Below are 21,667 nucleotides of genomic sequence, written 5' to 3'. Positions count from 1 at the left end.
GGATTAGCTTACTAAAAAATCTGATAATTAACATTTTAACACATTGTAATAAGAGATTTGAGTAAGCTCAACTTTTAAATCAAATACACATCAGAGATTTTGGCCATAAGGAGTCAGCAACAATACTCTGTTTGGCTGTGACTCTTAAATATTACTTGTTGAGCATTAGTGGGCTCAGTGTGTGTGAAAAAAACATTCCACATTATTACACCACCCCCAGATTACACTGTTGATACAAGACCCTACCATCTACACATCACATCAGGAAGAGAGGTTCATCAGGCGAGTTAACATTCAACCAATTTTGTCCAGTTATCCAAACTGTCCAGCACTCGTACGACTGCCTTAGATTTCTGTTCTAGGCTGGAAGAAGTAAAACCTCTAAAGTAAGTCCTCTGCTGTTTTAGCCCCTCTACCTTAAGTTTGAATATGTTGTGCTTTCTGAGATCCTTTTTTTTCTGTTTAGTAAAGAGTGGTCATTTGAGTTACTGTAGCCTTCCTGTCAGCTTAAGGTCAGTCTCTGCTGACTTCTCACTAACATGGCATTTCTGTCCACGGATCTGCCACTTACTGGATTTTTTTTTTTCATTTAGTGTGAACCCTAGAGAGCAGTTTCTGACATATTCAAACTAGTCTGCCTGGCACCAACAAACATAACATGGTCACATTCCGAACACCGTGTGAATGCATTAAAATAAGGGACAAAGAACATCTAAAATTGTTAAAACAAACAAAAAAAAACAGCAAAAAAGAACAAGAATGAAAAACAAGAATGAGTAATGCACCAAAATAACATTCCGTGGCTAAAACTCAAGACATGCAAATAAAAATCAAATCATACATCCTTCATTTAATATGTTTACATTTACAGCATTTGGCGGACACATTTATCTAATTTGACTTAAAATTGTGACCAAATGTGATTCAGACAACTGATGAATAAGGGCCTTGCTCAGAGGCCCAGCAGTAGCAACTTAACAATGGTGTGCCTGAACCAGCAACCTACTGATCACCAGTCCATAACCTTAACCACTGAGTTACCACAGCCCAGACGGTGCAATAAACCAGTAAAATAACTTCGTACAGAGTTACGTTTTGGACTTCCCAAAGTGCATCAGTAGGAAAAACAAAACAGGCATCTTAATTGTGACCTGACTGAAAAATGATCTGTGCTCCCAGAATTCCTGAACGCAGTAATGAATTAATAAAAGACCTGGCGCCAGCGTATTTTAATGAGTCACACTGGCTTTTTAACGCAGCCTGCGCTTGGTTTATGGAGCACAGGCTCCATAGAGTGAGCTCATTCCCCCAACACCCTCAACTCCATCTCTGGCACGGCCCCCTATGCCTTGGGGCACACACACATCCACATATCCACACACAATCCAACACACACTCATACATATACATACCGCAGGCACACATAAGTACATACACATATGGTCTCTTATTACGGCTGTATTCTGGCACACACACATAGACTCATTCACCCTCTCTGGCAGCACCAGTGGGCTCGGGGGGCACGAAGTGAACCCGCAGTGTTTGCAGGGATTATGAGACCGAGCTGGGACTTTCCACCAACCTCTGTTTTTACTGCTGACTCTAGCTTTAACCAAACTTTTTCGACACATCATTAGCTGAGCATGCCGAGGCCTATTAGTCCCATAGAGTGAGAAAAAGAAAGAAAGAGAGGCTTTTGGCATGGTCGATGATGCATTTTGTGTCTACAATACTGTCACAGGAACGTGATTGATGGTGTGGGTCGGTCATTGCCTGAGGTGCTGAAAGCTGCCACGGTGAAAGAGTGTTTTTTGGGGGGGATTGAGTATCCCAGAGTCGAGTGTCCCTTTTGTCTTTACTGCAGTGCACCTCGCAGGGATCGGATGACGCTCCTTCACAGCCATTCTCACACTCACCCGATGCAAAAACAACCACTTGAGACTTAAGCGTTGAGCCACCACACAACCAGCCATAGATGCCACAGCCAAGAGCAAAGCAAAGAAAAGAACAGTAACATGACCAGATATAATAGCATGGGGAAGGAAATAGTGGAAAGAGAACAAAGTAAAGGCTGTTCTATATCCTAAATAATCTGAGAAACTTAAATGCATCAGTACTAGTTCAGAGGCTAGTAAGGCACATTATGAGTTCAGGAAATATGCAGCAATTTTTACAACCTTTAAAAACAAAGAGATTCTGTAACCACCACAAATACTATAGAAGCTTTCAGAAAAATAAAGATTCTGAAACTCTCCACCGATATTCCAAAACCGCTTCAGTAAATTACTATTAATGAAAAAAAAAAAACATAATGTATTTGGAACTGTACAAAAGCTTATTAAGGGACATCAGGGTTCCATGACTATTCAGCATCAAACGCTTAAGGATTCTAGAAGCCATCCACTCATTTTCTAAAACAGTTAAGGAACATGTTTCTGAAACTATCCACTAACATCCAGAAACGTAAAAAGTAAGTAAAGATTCTGGAAATTTCCACTAAATTTCCATTCTTTCTGAAGAATGTATAATTTCTGTGACTATCCTATTATATTATATAAACTTTTAAGGAAACTTAGAACTAAAGAAAAGTTAGAACTAAATACATTAGAACTAAACTTTCAATCCTATAAAGGTTCCTATGTTCCTGCAATGAAAACAAGACATTCTTACTCTGGCGCTTTTGGAAGGGTACCTGTGGTTTTGGGTGTACTTCCTGTCTCTCTGAAAATTTCCACTCTATAGTTTTAAATCTATGGATCATTTACCCTGCTTAAAGTTTCCACATTTGCTTTCCACTGACTGTCATACTTACTTCCACCCCAGATTTAACCACAGTCCAGAAATTTAGATTTGTCTGGGTTAAATAAAGAAAAGGGGGCGAGGAATGGGGTATGCAGTTTCAAGTTAAATGTACAAGGGCTGAAGGCTGTAAACTGTTCCACTGCAAAGTCTTTTAAAGAAAGTGAAAATGTTATTTTAGTCCATGTGAGAAATGGAAAATAAGTGTTTAGTATAAGCTGCTTTCTTCTCTTCAGCTCAAGACAAAGACTTGTCCACTCCTGCTTGCTACGCTAACACATGCCTCGCAGATCCCAGCCCAAAACGTGTTCATCTACAGTATTCAGCTGTAAAAATGAAAGAGTTGTTGAGGGTTTGTTTATGACTTTTTGAATGAAATAAATTAAATTTATATGCTGCGTAAAGAATGAAGAACACGTGTGCGCAAGGTCCGTTTACGCTCGTAGTGCTTATTGGTAAAACAATTCGTCTCCGTGTTTTGCCAGAGAGACTTTCAGATGAGACAGTGGTGAAATCACATTGTCCTCATGTGCCATAGCCTTCCATGAAACTGCATGTGGATCCAATTGAATAAAGATGTTCGAATGCAAAGTAACTGTGTTGTGCAAAACATTTGGCTATTGTAGGAAAGCCCTCAGGAAAGGAAGGGTTCGGGTGGTCACAAGCATGGGCAACACACACACACACACACACAATATTGTTTTCTTCTTTATATGTTGTTTCAGTTGTTTTTTTATACTTGTTTTTCTGTCTGACCTCCCCATTTGGCTTTGTCTTTTTCCTTCTTCTTACTGTTCCCTGCTTCTTTTCTTGTTTTTGTCTACCTCTGTCATCAAATACTTTTTTACTAATCCCTTTTTCTCGTCTTCCTGTGTCGTCTCTGTTTACGACTTACTTTACCAACAGATTATTTTTCTCTTTCTGTCTTGATTTGTTCTTTATGCATTTAATCAGACTACAAAATTACTAAAAAATTTAAATATTTTGTATAATATAATCTGCCTGTCTTCTCCAAAAGAATAATAAATTATATATAAAACTCAATAACTCAACAATAACCATAATCTGGCAACCTAAAATAATTATTCTAGACTGACACTAGGCTTTTCCTGGCAGTAGGCACACATTCTTAACACCCAAAAAATGTCCTTTAATCTCAGATCTGGCAAAACAACAACAACCCAGAGGCTTCAATCCATTATGCATCACTTGAGAATCACTCACCCTGAAGTGATCATTGAAAGTAGCTTAAGAATTGAAGAAATTGTCTTGCGAGCACACACCTGTGTGAGAGATTCTATTTCTGTCTGGCTTTTCCTGATGCCTCGCAGTGTCACAACAAGCACTTCACACAATGTATCCATTTTCATCTTATTATTTACATACAAACTTGTTTAATGCTGCTGTCAATCAAACTATTCAGGAAAATAATGTGCGCTCCAATTTGGGAAGCACAGTAGATGATATGTAGATGACAGAGAGGAAAAGAGAGAGTGCAAGAGCAAGCAAGAGAAAGAGAGAGCGAGAGAGCGAGAGAGAGAGCGAGAGAGAGAGAGAGAGAGAGAGAGAGAGAGAGAGAGAGAGAGAGAACCAAGGGCCACAAATGAAGCCATGACAGTAGTGTTCCATGATGTGATGCTAAATCTCAGCAGGAAAAAAACAAGCAGAGGAGAGAGAAAATAAAACAAGAAAAAAAAACAGGCAGAATATAAACCCCGCAAAGTAGTACCTCATTATTTTAAATGTAATATACACTTTATACACTGTGAACATGCAAATACAACTAACAACTTTGACTGAAATGGAAAAAAGTGACTAATAATGAAAGTTGATCATATTCATAAACACACCTAACATTTTCACTTATACAATTCAAATTTTGATTATTGTTTATAACTGAAGTACACTTGGACAGAAAGCTTGGCAAGTGTTAAGTTTGTCCTGAAAAGACATAATCTAGTCCACTCTAACCCAAACAGAAGTCTGGGATTCGCTCCAAGTGCACTTGTAAGGCTGGGCATCGAACCATGTGACTACGTGTACATGTCATGTTACTTCCTATTTCAAGTTTCACAAAGGCGTGAAATTAAATGATAAGCCAATGATACACAATACGCCTCTTAATGTAGAGTTATACTGACAAGGTATTGTGTAAAAAAAAACACTTTATACTTAACATGAATCTATTTTTAAAGAAATAATATTTTTTTATTTACTCTAAACAATCTTCACCTAACATCCAATTGGCTCTTAAGGAGTCTATAAAAAATAAATCAGTGCACTACTGCTGACATGCACATCAAAATCTGTAGTAACTGTACATATGCTAGAGATGTTGGAAATCACATAAGTAATCTAAATGAGTTTGTACATACAATACATTGGTCAGTAACACAAGTATAACATAAATCATATTTATATTTTAAAATATATTTCTCAAAGAAGCCAGCTTCATTCAGTCTGTATTCATTTATTTCAAAATTCGCTTCATCCAGATTAGGATCACGGTGTCCAGAAACACCTGAAAACACACAGCAGGAGCACGCTCTGGACAGGGCATCAACCCATCTTCAGACAACGCACAACTACTAATTCACCTACTGACTCATACCTCCGCATAATATAAAGCAGACATGCACCTTTTTGCTTTTGGGAAAATAGGACAAAACCAGACCATGATCAAAGGTGAGGTTTGATCCCAGGTCTCCACAACCCTGGTGCTGTGCAGCACCCAAGGAGTAATCTCAGGAGTAATCGAGCCAATTTTTATAGCAGCTGTAGGTTTTCCATTGTGGAATCAAAGAAGAAATTAGATTTGGAAAAATTATTTAGATGTTGTGCTGGTCTAGCTGTTTATTTATTCAGATCACCAGACAGCTCTTGTTACAGTAGTTGTTACAGAGGAGAATTTACATTTAAGTGTATAAACACACACACACACACACATACAATTGACATTATAAGCATTTGCGAACACAAAGACTTCCAAGAGCAGATGTTCAGCTTCCACACAAACACATACAGGCATGTGCCCACACAGCTTGCCACACAAAGCCGTACATACACACATCCTTACACACCTGCAAAAAAATTTACAGGGGAAATAGTGATCTGACGGCTTCCTTCGTAATTATAGAGTAGACCAAGCCTTGTTCCTTAGTTCCCTTCCTCGTCTCTCATTTCCCCCCTAAACCACCTGTCTGACTCCTCCCTGATATTTGTACTTCATTGCTTGAGAAAGAATTCCTGACAGACAGACAGAAGAAACAAGAAAAGAGAAAGAGGAGTGTGTGCTGTACGGCTTCTGAGACGAGCTCGGAGGGAGACACTCACGCAGTGGGGTGGTCTCGCCATAAAAAATAGTTTCGCGGAAAACACTCAAGCGCACCAATCTGATTTAGCCTGAAACTGATTTCACTTACGCAATGTCACACTATTAGAGATAATGAAAACCGAGTGCTAAACAAATCAACAAGGCACATACATGTAAAACTTTCATGCACATATGGGAAACACATTAAAATAAAACCTGAATAAATGAAAAGTGCAATTTGATACAAAGTTATCTCAGATTGTAGAAACCAAAGATATTACCCCTAGTGGCTATTAATGACATTATTAGATAGGGTCACTGATGAAGGATGTAGTCAGGTGCACGTTACCTTTCTACACCAAGAACTGAAATAGTTCTGTGTTTTTAGAGGTGAGTTTGGTGTGGTTTGTCTCATTTGCTGTAATGTAAGCAAACGTGGAACTGATTTATGGTAGATATTGTTTGTTTAATACTTTTTGTTTGTTTAATTTAACCTTTCACAGTGCACATTCACATAGATTATTTACATAATTCAACTGAAACTTCAATCAATTACAAATGAATATCCACCAACTGTAAGGAACTCTGAAGTGTTTATGATACTGGACCATTAATCAAAAGGTTGCTGGTTCAACCACACACACACACACACACATGTTGCCACTGTTGGGCCCCTTTGTATGGCTCTTAACCCACAATTGCTTGCATTGTAACTTTAATAGGACCAGTTGAAGCTTGTGTCTGAGGAGGGAAAAATAAAAGGGCAAACCACTCTACTGCTTATTATTACCTGATACATTTACAAGTAGCTACAACTATACAGCTTATTACATATTATCTTGAAAGTAAGCACATTGTTTGTTAAGCATATTTTCTAGGTTTTGAACCAATGTGTTAGGCAGCACTCTGTACAATATTGACTGTAAGAATAGTGTTCTTTTTAACTGGTACCCTATGAAGGTATCAGTGGCGGCTGCTGGTCTTTCAAAGAGGGGAAGCTCATTGTCGGCTTACATCATAAAATTTGTCAATTTATTTACACATAAATTCTGCCCTCTGTTCCATTTACAAGAAAATGGCCCGAAATGGGTTGCAGTTTGTCTTTCGACTTCACTCGCAAAATCCTCAATGGGACTGAAGCTCCTAGTGATTAAGTGACTAATGAAGTGTATTGCTTTGGCAATACGAATGTCCCTATTTGTCATGCCAATAAAGCTTCTTTTGAGTTTGAGTTTGAGAAGTGACAGTGTAGCGCTCAAACGAGCTGTCAATCAAAACGGGATTCAGCCTTTCCACTGATCCTCCAATCATCTTGCAGAAGCTCAGCGTCCAGCGTTTAAGTCAGGCAACTGTGACGACTACTCCAGAACCTTCCAGGACTTCTGAAACCAATACTTGGTGGACTTTGAGGTATGCTTGGGATTATTGTCCTGTTGAAAGGTCCAATGATGTCCAAGATTCAGCTGCCTAACAGAAGGCATGACTTTTTCTTCTAGGATTTCCTGATACTTGTTTGAATCCATCTTGCCCCTCACACACTGCCTTCTTTGCTAAGCACACTCCCACTGTGGTTTGGTTAAGTACTAAAGCAGTAGAAATGGATTTGTAAGTAACTTTTTCTTTGCTCTTTGGTAATTTCCTTAGATCACAGTCTAACTCCTGAAAGAATGCCTAAAGAAGCTGCTGGATTTATATTTCACAGAAAGGCTGAAATCATGTCTGACTGTCTTTAAAAATGGCTTAACAATTAAATGTGGTCAAATGTTTATTTGAGTAACCTAAAGAGCATGATGGTACAAGTATCTACATCCCGCACATATAAAAATTTTTATTCAGTCTCCAGAATTGGCTACAAGGATGTTTTAGCAAAGGAGGCAATTAATTTATTGAACAGTGCCATTAGTTTTGTACTGAATTCAATGTTGACGACTGTAAACTGTTATGTTTTGCAGTAAACAGTCTCTTAAACATCACAAGATTGGCAGTTGATGTTTTTTCTATCCACGGTTTGCTACACATGGGTTATATTTGGGGGATCCCCAGTAACTGACTGCCTCTCTAGTATATTTTCTCTTTTTCATTTTTTTTTATATGTTCTAAGAAACACTTAGAAGACTAACTAGATCTTGAATCTTGAACTGAACCCTGAACTGTTACATCAGTAATTCATTAATTCAACCCAGTCCCAATACATAGACACACACAATGGGGAAACAAAAGTCTGAGACCAGACTGTGAGAATGCTTCATATTTGGTATTTGGATTTTATACCTCTTTCATTACTAATCATAACCACTCCACAGTCACCTGACCAAAACCCGACTCGAGCATTCATGGGGGCACTTTGAGGGACGCCAAGTAGTCAGTAACATTACAAGATGCTCTTTACCAGGAAATTCAGAAATTCATGTATATTTTTTTAAGATCCAAAAATCCCTCAAATTTTATGACTGTATGATTTGTAATGAAAAGCATTTTGTTAAATTTAAGAAAAAGAGTTGTGCCAAATAATATGAATACATATGAATAAAAGTGTATCATATGTAATATTTTAATTAGTACTAATTTCAAATTGTTGACCAAAAAGCAGAATCTTACCCTATAAACAAATACCACATATACTGAATATAATAAACATCTTAGTCATTTCCTTAATGCCAGAGTAAATGACTGGATGCAACTGAAGATTCTATATTTAATCTGTTTATTCACATTTGGTTGAGGAATCTCTGCTGTTCCAATGAGCTGGAGTGAAAAGGCACATTATAGCTCAGCTCTGAATCATCGTGGAACATGAATATCTGGTTTGACAATAGTTTTTTTCTTTGTGCTGGCCCTCTTTTGTCTCTGCTCATGTAAACTTGTAGTTGATCTAAAATATAAACTGCTATGCACACAGAGAGAGAATGAGGAATTTTACTGATTCAAATTAAAGTTATGACTTCATTCCGTTAGTGTGTGTGTTCGGAGGCTGACTCTGCTGTTCGCAATGTGTTTGTGTCTCAAGCTCCTGGTCAACTAGGATTTGGTCAGATGGTAAAAATAAACAAAAAATAGGTCTGTGCTAAATACCAGTGCCTGGTATGTTGGTATATGACATGGAGCGAGTGCTTGAGGGGACAGAGTAATTACTGCCAAGTTCAACTGTGAATTAATACAAAAACTGCTAAATCCAAGAGCAAACATTCAAAACTTATCAGCTAATACTTTCCTCTCATAGGTCATTTATGTATAAACATAATGTACATGTACATAATTTATCATGAATCAATGAACATTTGTATTTAAAGCTATTACAGGTTCATTGCTCTATTCCCTAGCCCAGTTTTTCTTTCGTTTACACTTATACAAGTACAAATACTTCATAATGACCTGAATGATCCTACACTGTCATACCTGCCCAAGTTCAGACCATCAGGTGACATCAAATCCTTGTGGCGCCACATGGTCATGCACTAGCGCTTGTATGTGTCTGTCTTAGCAGTTTTCTGAGATCAGCATGAGCAATGTTTCACAAATACATAACAGTTGTGCAATGTGTCTTGGGCGCTGAAGAACCTGCTCACCTGGCGCCGTGTACAGTCAGTTTGAAAGCAAGACTGACAGGTTAACAATGCTGAGATTTACAGACATTCCAGACAAAATGCTTTGGAATAGACATAACATAATGCCTGTTACATGTCTAAGCCAAACACATGTAGACTCCATATGGTCTTTAACAACTATTAGGAACTTAAAAATTAAGAATATAACCAGATACAGATACACAAGTGAAGCCAGTTCAATCTCTGCTCATCTCTAACTCTTCATAAAGACGCATACAAATTTACATCAGCTAGAAATAATTATGAGGATCTTCTTAGAAGAAAAGATAGCGTAAAGTTGTTTTAGACAGGTAACAGATTCCAGCGTGTGGAAAGTGATGAGTTTTCTCCTTTTTTTATCCTCACCCACTCTCTCGATCGCTGTCTTCACTTAAGGCTGTCAAAAGTATCTGTCTAATTTTCAGTCTGAAATGCAATTGTTTTCCATTCTCTGAACTCTCAGCGCATGAAGGTATGAGGAGATCCAGAAAATAAATGTAAAAAAACAATCAAAAGCATTATTTAGAATGTGCCCTGAGAGGCAAACTCACCCACTTGCATGCAGCTTCAGCAGAAACTTTCCCAGCTTCACTCAGACTGAATGAGTGTGTGTGAGTGTGTGAGTAGAGGAAGCGAATACACTCTCTGTACGTCTGAGTCCGTTTAGCTGCAGAGGCAGAGCGCAAACCAACTCACCAACTAATTTCTTTCTTTCCTTCTTCACTTCTCCCTCCCTCTCTCCCTCTCAATTCGTCCTCTCTCTCCTTCCACAGACACACAGGCTTTTTAGCTTTCAGTGAGAAATAATTATGCTCTCTGAATCAGAAATGCAGTGTAAGTCATGTGACCCAGTACTTTAAATAAACAGCACATTTTTACAAGATGGAAGAAAAATACTTACTTTCCTGTCTTTCGACATCTGTCTCCTTTGATTTTTTTTTTTTTTATCCCCCTCCCTCTAGTCTTGTTTTCTTCACCTCATTCTCCCTCTGTTGGAGAAACTGACAAACATTGAACAATGGCTGATTTTCGGATGGCAATAAGGAACTCATTTAGAAGTGCTGCACACAGTCAGAGCAGAGTGAAGCCTCAGGGTGTTCCTCCCCCTCCTTCATACGATTCCAGCATAGTATTTCTCAAAAGAAATGCCAGCTACAAACACCAAATCCCTTAGAGAAAAGAAAAGGCTACAAATACATGGTATTTACATGTATTATTGTACAATTTAGTCAACCTGCCTAAATTTAGATAAAATATTATAATACAGTTATAAAATGAAGTTTATTAGAAAAATGTTTAACAATATTTTGTAGACTTTTAAACAAATACCACTGCCAGGTTGTCACTCTTGGGACTTTGAGCAAGCCCCTTAACCCTCAATTGCTTAGACAAAATACTGTCACAGTACTGTAAGTCCCTTTGGATAATGCCGTAAATGTTTAATTATTTTGCCTTTTTGATAAGGTACACATGATTATTTTCAATATGTGGTTTTGGCTTTGCAGTGGCATATTCAAACATGACATTTCATGTCGCACAGAACATATTCGGCAATATCATGATATATATTTATCCCACATACATCCTAGGTTTTACTGTACATTAATCATTTTACTGTTGTAACATTTTCCATAGACGCATAGCAATATAGCAAAGCTATAGTCATTTATTAGGAACTTATGAACTGAAAGCGAATTTCATTTTAACAGTGTAAGAATACACTGTGTAATCCTAATGTTTAGCAAATTTCATATTGCTTGCAATGGCTTAAAACTTGTCTTAGAATAGATATATGTGTGTATTAAACTGAAAAATTTTTGAAAGTATAAATGACAGAGAAGTCTGCCAAGGTTTCAGATTTCAGTGTATTTTTCAGATGAAAGAGGAGCTGCGAGTACAGGAAGTCCCCTCTGAGATGGTAGTGAGGGTGTGTCTGTGTATATGGCACTCTGTGAGCTCACATGGTTTAGATCTGCCCAGGGTGTAGATTGTGTTAGATGTCGATGTAGATTTGTGGTTCAGGGTGTATGCCCTGTTCCTGAATCTGATGTTCTGAAATGACTCTAGTTAAAAACCCCAAACCTCACTGTGGAGACACACCTTAACTAGTTCCCGTTTCAGAATGCCACCACTTGTGTGCCCAGCTTCCAGTGCCAGAGGGGGCAGAGTGTGCCAGTCTGAACTAAACTGAACTCAGTTGCGTGCTTTGAATTCGTAACAACCTCTAATGAACTGTTTACTTGAAATTAGAGGTGTGTGATGGTACACTGCATTAGGAAAATCCGGAACTGTTACACAGTTAAAATTATGCTTGACTGGTACAGATGCTGCATTAACAACAAAAGGTGCTTGACATTTTATTTTCATGTTTTACCACAGTTTTTCCCATCATGGTGGGCCGGTTTTCCTTGGAATCACTGGGCGTAATGCAGTAACACATCCTGAAATGGATGCCAATCCATAGCAAGGTCTTAGCAATCCCCCAGAGACATAGCCAATCATGTATGTATGTAAACTCCTAATCGGCCGGATGAGTTTTTGTCTGTTACTAGGAACACATCAGCTTAAAAATTACATCACCATCAAATACACCATATGGACAAAAGCCAGTAAACACACTCAGTATTAATTAAGTTCAAGTATTTAATCCTAACAACATTTTAAAATATACAGTATTATACTTTGTATAGTATACACTGATCAGCCATAACATTAAAACCTTGTTTCTACACTCACTGTCCATTTTATCAGCTCCACTTACCATATAGAAGCACTTTGTAGTTCTACAATTACTGACTGTAGTCCATCTATTTCTCTACATACCTTTTAAGCCTGCTTTCACCCTGTTATTCAATGGTCAGGACCCCCACAGGACCACCACAGAGCAGGTATTATTTAGGTGGTGGATCATTCTCAGCACTGCAGTGACACGGACATGGTGGTGGTGTGTTAGTGTGTGTTGTGCTGGTATGAGTGGATCAGACACAGCAGTGCTGCTGGAGTTTTTAAATACTGTGTCCACTCACTGTCCACTCTATTAGACACTCCTACCTAGTTGGTCCACCTTGTAGATGTAAAGTCAGAGACGGACGCTCATCTATTGTTGCTGTTTGAGTTGGTCATTTTCTAGACCTTCATCAGTGGTGACAGGACGCTGCCTACGGTGGACTATTCTCAGTCCAGCAGTGACAGTGAGGAGTGCAGTGCAGAGAATGACCCACCACCCAAATAATACCTAATCTGTAGTGGTCCTGTGGGGGTCCTGACCTTTAAAGAACATCTTGAAAGGGGGCTAACAAAGCATGCAGAGAATCAGATGGACTACAGTCAGTAATTGTAGAACTACAAAGTGCTTCTATATGGTAAGTGGAGCTGATAAAATGGACAGTGAGTGTAGAAACAAGGAGGTGGTTAGAATGTTATGGCTGATAGGTGTATTATACCCTGTGCACAATGAGAAGTTCATTAAGACGTGAATTGATGAGTTTGGTGTGGACAAACCCCAGTGGCCTGCATATAGCCCTGACCTCAACATCATCAAACACCTTTGTGATGAACTGGAATGTCAATTTAGATCCAGGCCTACTTGTTTAAACATTAAAGCCTGACCACTGCAATGTCATTAAGACTGAACAGGTAAAACAGTTTCTGGAAATGTAGGTTGTACTAATTGAATTATTTTAAATACATTTAAAAACTAAAATGATTCTCTCTAACCTGTAGATTTTGTGCAATCCTTAATGTAACGATCAGCGAAGCAGCACTGGATTTCCTTCTTTTTGTGCATAGAAGAATAATTTTACAGTTCATAAATGGACGATTATATAGCTATCTTACCCCAAAAAAACAGAGATGGAATTTACTTCCCTTTAACACTAATTCAGCAATTTTGTAATGTATTTAAGTTATTAAACAATAAACAATCATAAATGTTATATTCTCAGATTGTTTCCATAATAACCTAAAACAGTTAAACACACAGACAGCAAACAGACAACCACAGCATGGTTGGCATCAGAATGTAGTCAACAGGAAGTGCTCCACTTAGCCACACTTTGCACAGTGATTGCACCTCTTTGTTAATGTTTCTCTTTGGCAGAGAGCTTTCCACAGGTGGTTTACATATGCTGTTATTGGGCTGAATGGCACTGTCTAACATGAAAAGTATGATTATTTTGCTAAATTAAAATAATTTTTTTCTATTTATTTATGCATTTTCTCCTGATTTAGCGTAGCCAATTAGTCCTCTGCTGCTGTGGATCCCGACTGGTTTAAGGAGGGTATATTTGCCTGCTTCACACCCCTTCCGACGCATGTGCTGTCCCTCAACCCCTTCTTTTTTGCCCGTGCTTCGGTGGAGTCACACATGAGTCTCATCCACTTCTGCACAGCGTCTCGGTCTGTTAACCAGGGTCCTTGCACAGTGTTGAAGACCCCACCCACTTTGTCCGGCTTTTTCTCAGGCAGCAGACTCGGTGGCCAATTTTGTCTGCTGCAGGCAGCAGAGCTTAGGTTCGAACCGGGGTGTTCAGAACCCCAGCACTGGTGTGCAATTTACTGCACTAGCCAATTTAAAAAGAAAGTTGATTGGTTAAAATGTTAATTTTTAACAATAACTAAATTTTATAATGAGATTTCTACTTTCTACCATGGCGTGCAGGATACATCTCTCAATTTATTTTTTAATGCCCCTAATAATTAAATCACCCTTTATTAATGTTCTAACCCTAATATAAATCTTGTATGTAATGTCCATGAGCAAGTGTCTACATGGATGTGTGTGTGCGTGAGTGAGTGAGTGTCAGTAGCAGCTAAGCAGTAGAAAGGTCAGAGGTTAGCAGTGTTTGTGTTTCGGAGTCAGCAGAGTGTGCTGGAGGCTGAGATTTATGATCCATGTGTCGGAGAGACTGCAGAGTGCTGGATAATGAAGACAGATCAGACCGCTATCTCTACCCCCTCTTTTTCTCTGGTCTCTACCTCCACCTCTGTGTAAAACAGACTGTTTCTGTCCCTGTCGTCTGATTGCTAACTTGTTTTTTCCATGTCAGTGTGTGTGCACGCGAATGTGTGGTGCTCAAACTTGCACGCCTACATTTTTACCCATGGTTTTAAATACACAAGTGTCTAATGTGAGGTGATGGCACGTAATCATTAAATTTAACAATCATATTTCATATTTGTAACAATCATAACAGTCCTATGTCATGTTTTAATGAATGATTCCAGCGTACCTTTTGTTATCAGCACCGATAATATTTTAAGCCATTTGTCATTTATTTATTGATGTGAATAGCACTTTAGGTGTGAGTAAAGCTTAATCTAAACAGCTAATCTAAACTAGTTAGCTAGTTAGTGATCACACAGACATAAAAAGCAAGAGAAGGGGCTTCTTTCCTGTATGACAATCTCTAAGCCTGTGGTGATTTTTTTGACTGTGGATGTTCCAACAGATTCTACTAATAGCAGGCCTGACAATAAGATTCTATTTTTATTTGAATATACAACAATAAGACATCATTCGTTTTAAGGGGCAATGTCAAGCTAGCCCTATTTTAAAAGACACAGAGATGTCACCAGTGACTAACAAGGGGAACTCAAAATATAATTGAATTCACTGTATGTATATTTTCGACCCAGTCAATTTTGTCATATTGTTAAAAATCCAATAGTAAACATATAAGAAGATTCTAGTTTGTACATCTTTACCTATTCAGTCACACAAAGTAATTAAATATTTAAATTAAAATCCCTAAGTAAACGTCCCTTCCATTTGTACCTGTATAAGGAAACATACAGAACAAAATAATCATGTTGCTGTGACCCTGAAAATGAATTAGAAAAATACATAACATTAAAAAAAAATTATTGTTACAGACCTGCTGTGTTATAAAATGACAAACCATGTAAGTGGTTATTACACACATCTCAATTTGGAAATATCTGATATATACTAAATGTAGATGTATACTAAACAGTCGTGTGTTACTGCATTGAGTTTATATAACTCTGTCTTGCATCCCTCTTTTTACTTCCTCTTAATTCTATCAGGATTTTTTCGACCCACTTTGTTTAAATGCTAAAAAGAAACATGTGGGCAGGAGCAGGAGGGAAAAAAAAAGGGGTGAGTATAACAGTAAGAAATAAAGGCCACCAGTTTCAATTAGGGCAGTATGCCTGTAGTGAGCTCACCGTTTCCTTCACTCCCAGATTGATGCCATGTGAAGCTTTCCGTAGCACTGAGACATACAGGACACAAAACAGGCATGTTGGACAACCTCATATACACACACCAACCTACCCACTAGCCTTCCTTCCTCTCTGTAACATAAAAAGTTTTTAAAGTTAAACGTTCATGCTGGGAAATGAAGGGGTTTATTCATACTGCCTGGCAAAATGTACACTTTTAGACTCCAGCTGTGGGAAAGTAAACACGTACACACCAGGACTTAACAGAGGAGGCATTGGAAAATGAACCTGTTGAACAAAAAAAACACTTATTTGTGCATACCATGCTCATTGATTCATGGAAGTGTTGTAATGTCTGGTACTGGGCATTAAGATGATATATAAATAATATAATTAATTAAGATTATCATACAGTTTGGGGGAACATAATTTAACAATGAATTATTTTACCTAAACTGATGTTCCAGTTCATTACAAAGCTGTTCAGTGGGGCTGAGGTCAGGGGTCTGTGCAGGCCATTGGAGTTTCTGTAAACCAAGCTTTGTGCACAAGAGCTCAGTAATGCTAGAACAAAAAAGTATCTTTTGCTGATGTTGGAAGATTATAATTGTATATAATTGAATTAAACATTATTGATATAATTGATATATTACACTTGCTAGCATCTGTGTTCAAAACATGAATTCAAAAATTAGAAGGGGGTGTCCCAATACTTTTATGTAGGGATGAAAGTTACATCACTGTCATTATTGTATTTTATAACAATCATACTTGTTTAATTGTTCGAGTATTCTGTATATAATTATGCTTTAGTTTGGGCTGTGGGGAAACTCTTAGGATTCTATTTACAACAATAGGGTTAAGAGTTTAAATGCTTAACAATGTAAACAAACTATTGCACATTTAAATCCATTACAAAAAATCTGTTTTGCATCAGTTTGAAACAGCTGGTGAAGAAATCAAAGCAGCTGGTAATTACACAGCATGTGTTAATTATATCAAACTTAGCACGTGAATGTGTGTGATGTTTTTGCTCAACAAAAACTATTCATATATTTTGCTCCAATATAAAGAAAGGACTCTGCTGGGCATGTTATATAAACTCATTTAGCTTCACTACTTGTAATACCCAAGTCAAAGAAAAGTTATTCCATCCATAATTTACTGATTCTGCTTAAACACACAACAGCTGGACTTGTACAGTCTGATTCCTTTTGATTTTGCCGGCTTTCTAAATGCAATGTCCTAATCTATCAGATCAAATAAGGTTAACAAAAGGGCCAGAACAAAAGGGTAGTTGTAGCTTAGTGGGTAAGGTACTTTGTTAGTCCCCTTTCATGCTGTTCTTCAATGGTCAGGACCACCACAGAGCAGGTATTATTTGGGTGTTGGATCATTTTCAGCACTGCAGTTACAATGACATGGTGGTGGTGTGTTAGTGTGTGTTGTGCTGGTATGAGTGGATTAGACACAGCAGCGCTGATTGAGTTTTTAAACACCTCACTGTCATTGCCGGACTGAGAATAGTCCACCAACCAAAAACATCCAGTCAACAGCGCCCCGTGGGCAGCGTCCTGTGACCACTGATGAAGGTCTAGAAGATGAACAACTCAAACTGCAGCAATAGATGAGCGATCATCTCTGACTTTACATCTACAAGGTGGACCAACTAGGTAGGAGTGTCTAATAGAGGTGACAGTGAGTGGACATGGTATTTAAAAACTCCAGCAGCATTGCTGTGTCTGATCCACTCATACCAGCACAACACACACTAACACACCACCACCATGTCAGTGTCACTGCAGTGCTGAGAATGATCCACCACCTAAATAATACTTTCTCTGTGGTTGTCCTGTGGGGGTCCTGACCATTGAAGAACAGGGTGAAAGCAGGCTAAAAAAGTATGCAGAGAAACAGATGGACTACAGTCAGTAATTGTAGAACTATAAAGTGCTCCTATATGGTAAGTGGAGCTGATAAAATGGACAGTGAGTGTAGAAACAAGGAGGTGGTTTTAATGTTACGGTTGATCGGTGTATATGTATTGTGTTTATACATATAAAAATTCCAGGATGACTAGAGGGTGTTCTATGTTGTCCACAAATTTATCACGACTCCAACTAGCACATGAAAATAAATACATTTCCAATGTGTTAATTTCTAACATTTGCCTGTATTGAAAAGTGAACGTGTCTCCTGTCTGTAACTTTAATTTTCCTCTCCGTCCGCCATGATGTCACTATGAACCCTTTCTGAACCCACCTCAGTCAAAAAAAATACTTCTTATTTCTCTCTCACTGCCTCCAAGTTTTTTCTACCTCTTTTAGCCGCCCTCACCATGTTGCCTCCCTACTTCTGCCTGCACCATTTCTCCAAAACCGCTTCCCACTCCTTTCTGTTCGTTTGTTGTTTTTCTCCTCCAGCTCGGTTCTCTCCATTACCCGCCTACTCCCTTGCGCATGCGCAGGCAGCCTCTCCTCGTTCATTCTAATTGAATCACCGCACGTGAAGCAAGCTGCCAGAGGTACCAGGATGTTCTGATTAAAGCTGCACTCTGGTGAAGCAGGGTGAACCCGAGCCAGTGAAGCTGGGGGAGGGTTTAAAAAGAGGGAGAAAGGCGGGAGGCAGAGATCGGGGTAGTAGGTGGAGGAAAACAGCTCCACATGTGGAAGCGATTGTGTAATTACGGCAAATCTGCGAGCCTTTCCATGCCTTCTCCTCTGCAAATAAAACTCTCCCTTGTGCAGAAAAATGGCACGTTCTCAGACGCTTACCATGCAGAGCTACGTATACACAGCAGGTCGTCGTTAAATGAACTGGTATCAGAGCTGTTCTTTGTTCGAGCCAATAACCCTTCTAGCCAGCAGGCAATTTAACAAGAACATATTGATTGCTGCCTTAAGCTGTAAATCACAGTAGTACAAATCCTTCTCCTCTAATTAAATACACCGACTTTGCGGCTTTGCATGCTCTTAGAACAATGTACTCACTTGTACATTTCTCTGTATACAGTATGTCACAGAATTGGTATACAGTCGACCCTTGACTTACGAACGTGATTGGTTCCAAAGGGCTGTTCTTAAGTCAAAATGTTCGTTAGTTAAACCTATTTTTCCCATAAGAAATAATGTAAATAGAATTAATCCATGCCAGACCTCCCAAACCACCCCTTACATAACCTCTCTAATGTCTTAAATGCTCTTTTTTGTTATAAATACAAGTGTATTCTCCCTTAATCTTAAATTATAGAATAGACATTCCTGTAATAAACAATAATAAACAACAATACACAGTACTGTACATAAAAACACACACATCACATTTCATACACCATCACATACACCATAATACATTTCCTTCTTTTTTTATAAAACGTATCTACCAGAAACAACAATAACTCTCATATTTCTCTATTATTTCCTTCTTTATTTCAGTAGTATTGTATTTTGTAGGTGTAATTGCACGAAAGAAAGAAAACTTTACTGAGCCGAATTCCTTCTTCTATCTCACTCACTGTCCCTTCAGCTACTGGCAGGAGTAATTATGCAACAACAAATAGTGATTTTTTTTTTCATTTTCTCAGCTCTGCGCTCTCTCTGCACCTTATTTGGGGACATTTTAAGGAAAAACACCGTCCGCTGTATGAATGTTCGCTCACTGTATATATATATAGAGAGAGAGAGACGCTCGGAACTTGTTCGTGTCGTCACGTGTTTCGCGAATTTCTGTTCGTAATCCAAAATTTGTTCGTACGTTAAGTTAAAAAGGATCGTTCATAACCCAAAATGTTCATATGGTAAACCGTTCGTAACTCAAGGGTCGACTGTTCAAGGTTGCCTCTTTAGTAAAGTCAACCAAAAAGTTTCAGGTTGAACCCTAAACCAGGGTTATGATGATCTAATGCAGTATTGGGCTGAGGCCAACATGGGGGGGTTAAATGTGTTAAATAAAAGTTGCCTGTGTTCATTCTTGCATTTGTTACATAAAATGTGTTGCTAAATGTTATTTTTGTCTTATGACAAATGTCAATGCTGAATTTATTTTAAAATTAATAAACTTTTAACACAAGTGACATGCAGCAATGCTAAGTATTTCAGCAAATATTTATTTATTTATTAGGATTTTAATGTCAAGTTTTACACTCTTTGGTTACATTCATGACAGAAACAGTAGTTACTCATTACACAAAATTTGTCACTTCACAAGTTTAATGTCGAACACAGTCATGGACAATTTTGTATCTCCAATTCACCTCACTTGCATGTCTTTGGACTGTGGGAGGAAACCGGAGCTCCCGGAGGAAACCCATGCAGACACAGGACATGCAAACTCCACCCAGAAAAGACCCTGACTGCCCCACCTGGGGATCAAACCCAGGACCTTCTTGCTGTGAGGCGACAGTGCTACCCACTGAGCCACTGTGCCACCCTATTTCAGCAAATATACACTGAGCACCTTCTTGATTGGCCATTTATTGAGCTACACTTACATGGCAAAATTGCACAAAGCTGCATTATAAGTGGGACTAGCCCACAAGTGTTGGGGTACAGGGAGAAATTACAGACCTGATGGCTATCCTGTAAAATCTTGAAAAAAGGTCTATAGAATAAAAAAATCACTGTTTTGTTAATCTGGGGAAATCATAATATGTGAGAATGCCGCTTGTCATTACTCATCCAACTCACCAAATGCCCCTGTATCTTTTAGTGAGTCCTATTATTTGAAGTAATCTACATACAAACAAACTCTATTTGTTAAAACACTTTGGAAAATGCACTAAAAGAAGAATCTGTGATTTGTTAATTCTTTTGACCTTTTATTTAACAACGACATTAGGGGAACTAATTGTTGCATTTTTGCCCATTCATTTTTGATACTTCAGCTGCTTTACAGTCTCTGGTCGCAGTTGTCTGATTCACCTCTTTGTGATGCACCATACATTTTAATAGGAGACATGGTTTGGGTTTGCGTATTAGACTGTTGCATCATCCAAGTGCCTATGCAGCCATGTACTTCTAACAAAAATTGTTACCAGGGTTCCCTTAAAAATTGTAAATAAAAATGTTTTTAAAAATTTCAGCTACTGTCCAACCACTTAAAGACTATTTTTCAAACTCTGATGGCAATAAAATTTTTACCTTTACCCTAAAACACTCTTTTCACTGAATCACATAAAATCTTTAAGTGGCCCATCAGTGTCAATAAACCTGGCATTTATTACATCTCAGAAAACTTTCAACAATGTTGCATTATAAAAGTGGGATAAACAAACAAGTGCTGGAAAATGGGATATATGGCAGGCATGACTGACAGTGCGGACTGTTTCCTAGCCGCAGGACCAAGGCGTTTTCACCGTGTGTGTATGTGTTGGCAGCATCTCCTGCACAGTTCCCAAACACTACACACATACACTCTATAATTATCTGCCTGTTTTGCCATAACATGTTCTTGGTGCATATATAGCCTACAGTTATAGAGGTTCTGTAACTGCTGACTACAGCTTGATATTTATCATGCTCAATTAATCCTGACATCTATAAAACAGACACACTGAAGAAACATAAAATGTGTTTTCAAGTATCACTTTACTTTTTGTGTCAACATTAATTCGTATGCATTACCTTATTTAGATTAATTCAGCATGTTCAATATAATACCACATCTACCAGGTAAGACTCCAGTATAATAGCCAGAGGTTTCTACACCTGCAGTCCTTACGGCCACTTGGGTACCATGACACATGGTTGAGCAAGAAATTAAAGCACTTGTGTGGCACACCAGACCA

General features: G+C 38.4%; 1 protein-coding gene across 2 annotated transcripts in view; it reads right to left on the bottom strand.

Moving 5' to 3' along the window:
* rarga (retinoic acid receptor gamma a) overlaps positions 1-18,320 on the bottom strand; it is a 54,162-nt gene extending 35,842 nt beyond the window's left edge. The window contains exons 1-3 of one of the 2 annotated variants that reach the window (XM_063014858.1): positions 18,201-18,320; positions 10,598-10,697; positions 10,248-10,363 (exon numbers count right to left, since the gene is read on the bottom strand). The gene's annotated coding sequence lies outside the window, so the exon portion shown is untranslated. The remainder of the gene's footprint in view (positions 1-10,247; positions 10,364-10,597; positions 10,698-18,200) is intronic. The other variant, XM_063014857.1, reaches the window with a different exon arrangement.
* Between the last annotated feature and the right edge of the window lie 3,347 nt (positions 18,321-21,667).

Source organism: Trichomycterus rosablanca, chromosome 19 (assembly GCF_030014385.1).
Source record: "Trichomycterus rosablanca isolate fTriRos1 chromosome 19, fTriRos1.hap1, whole genome shotgun sequence".
Classification (NCBI taxonomy): Eukaryota; Metazoa; Chordata; class Actinopteri; order Siluriformes; family Trichomycteridae; genus Trichomycterus; species Trichomycterus rosablanca.
Note: the sequence above shows the minus strand (reverse complement) of the source record. Positions and strands in the feature narration are given on the sequence as shown.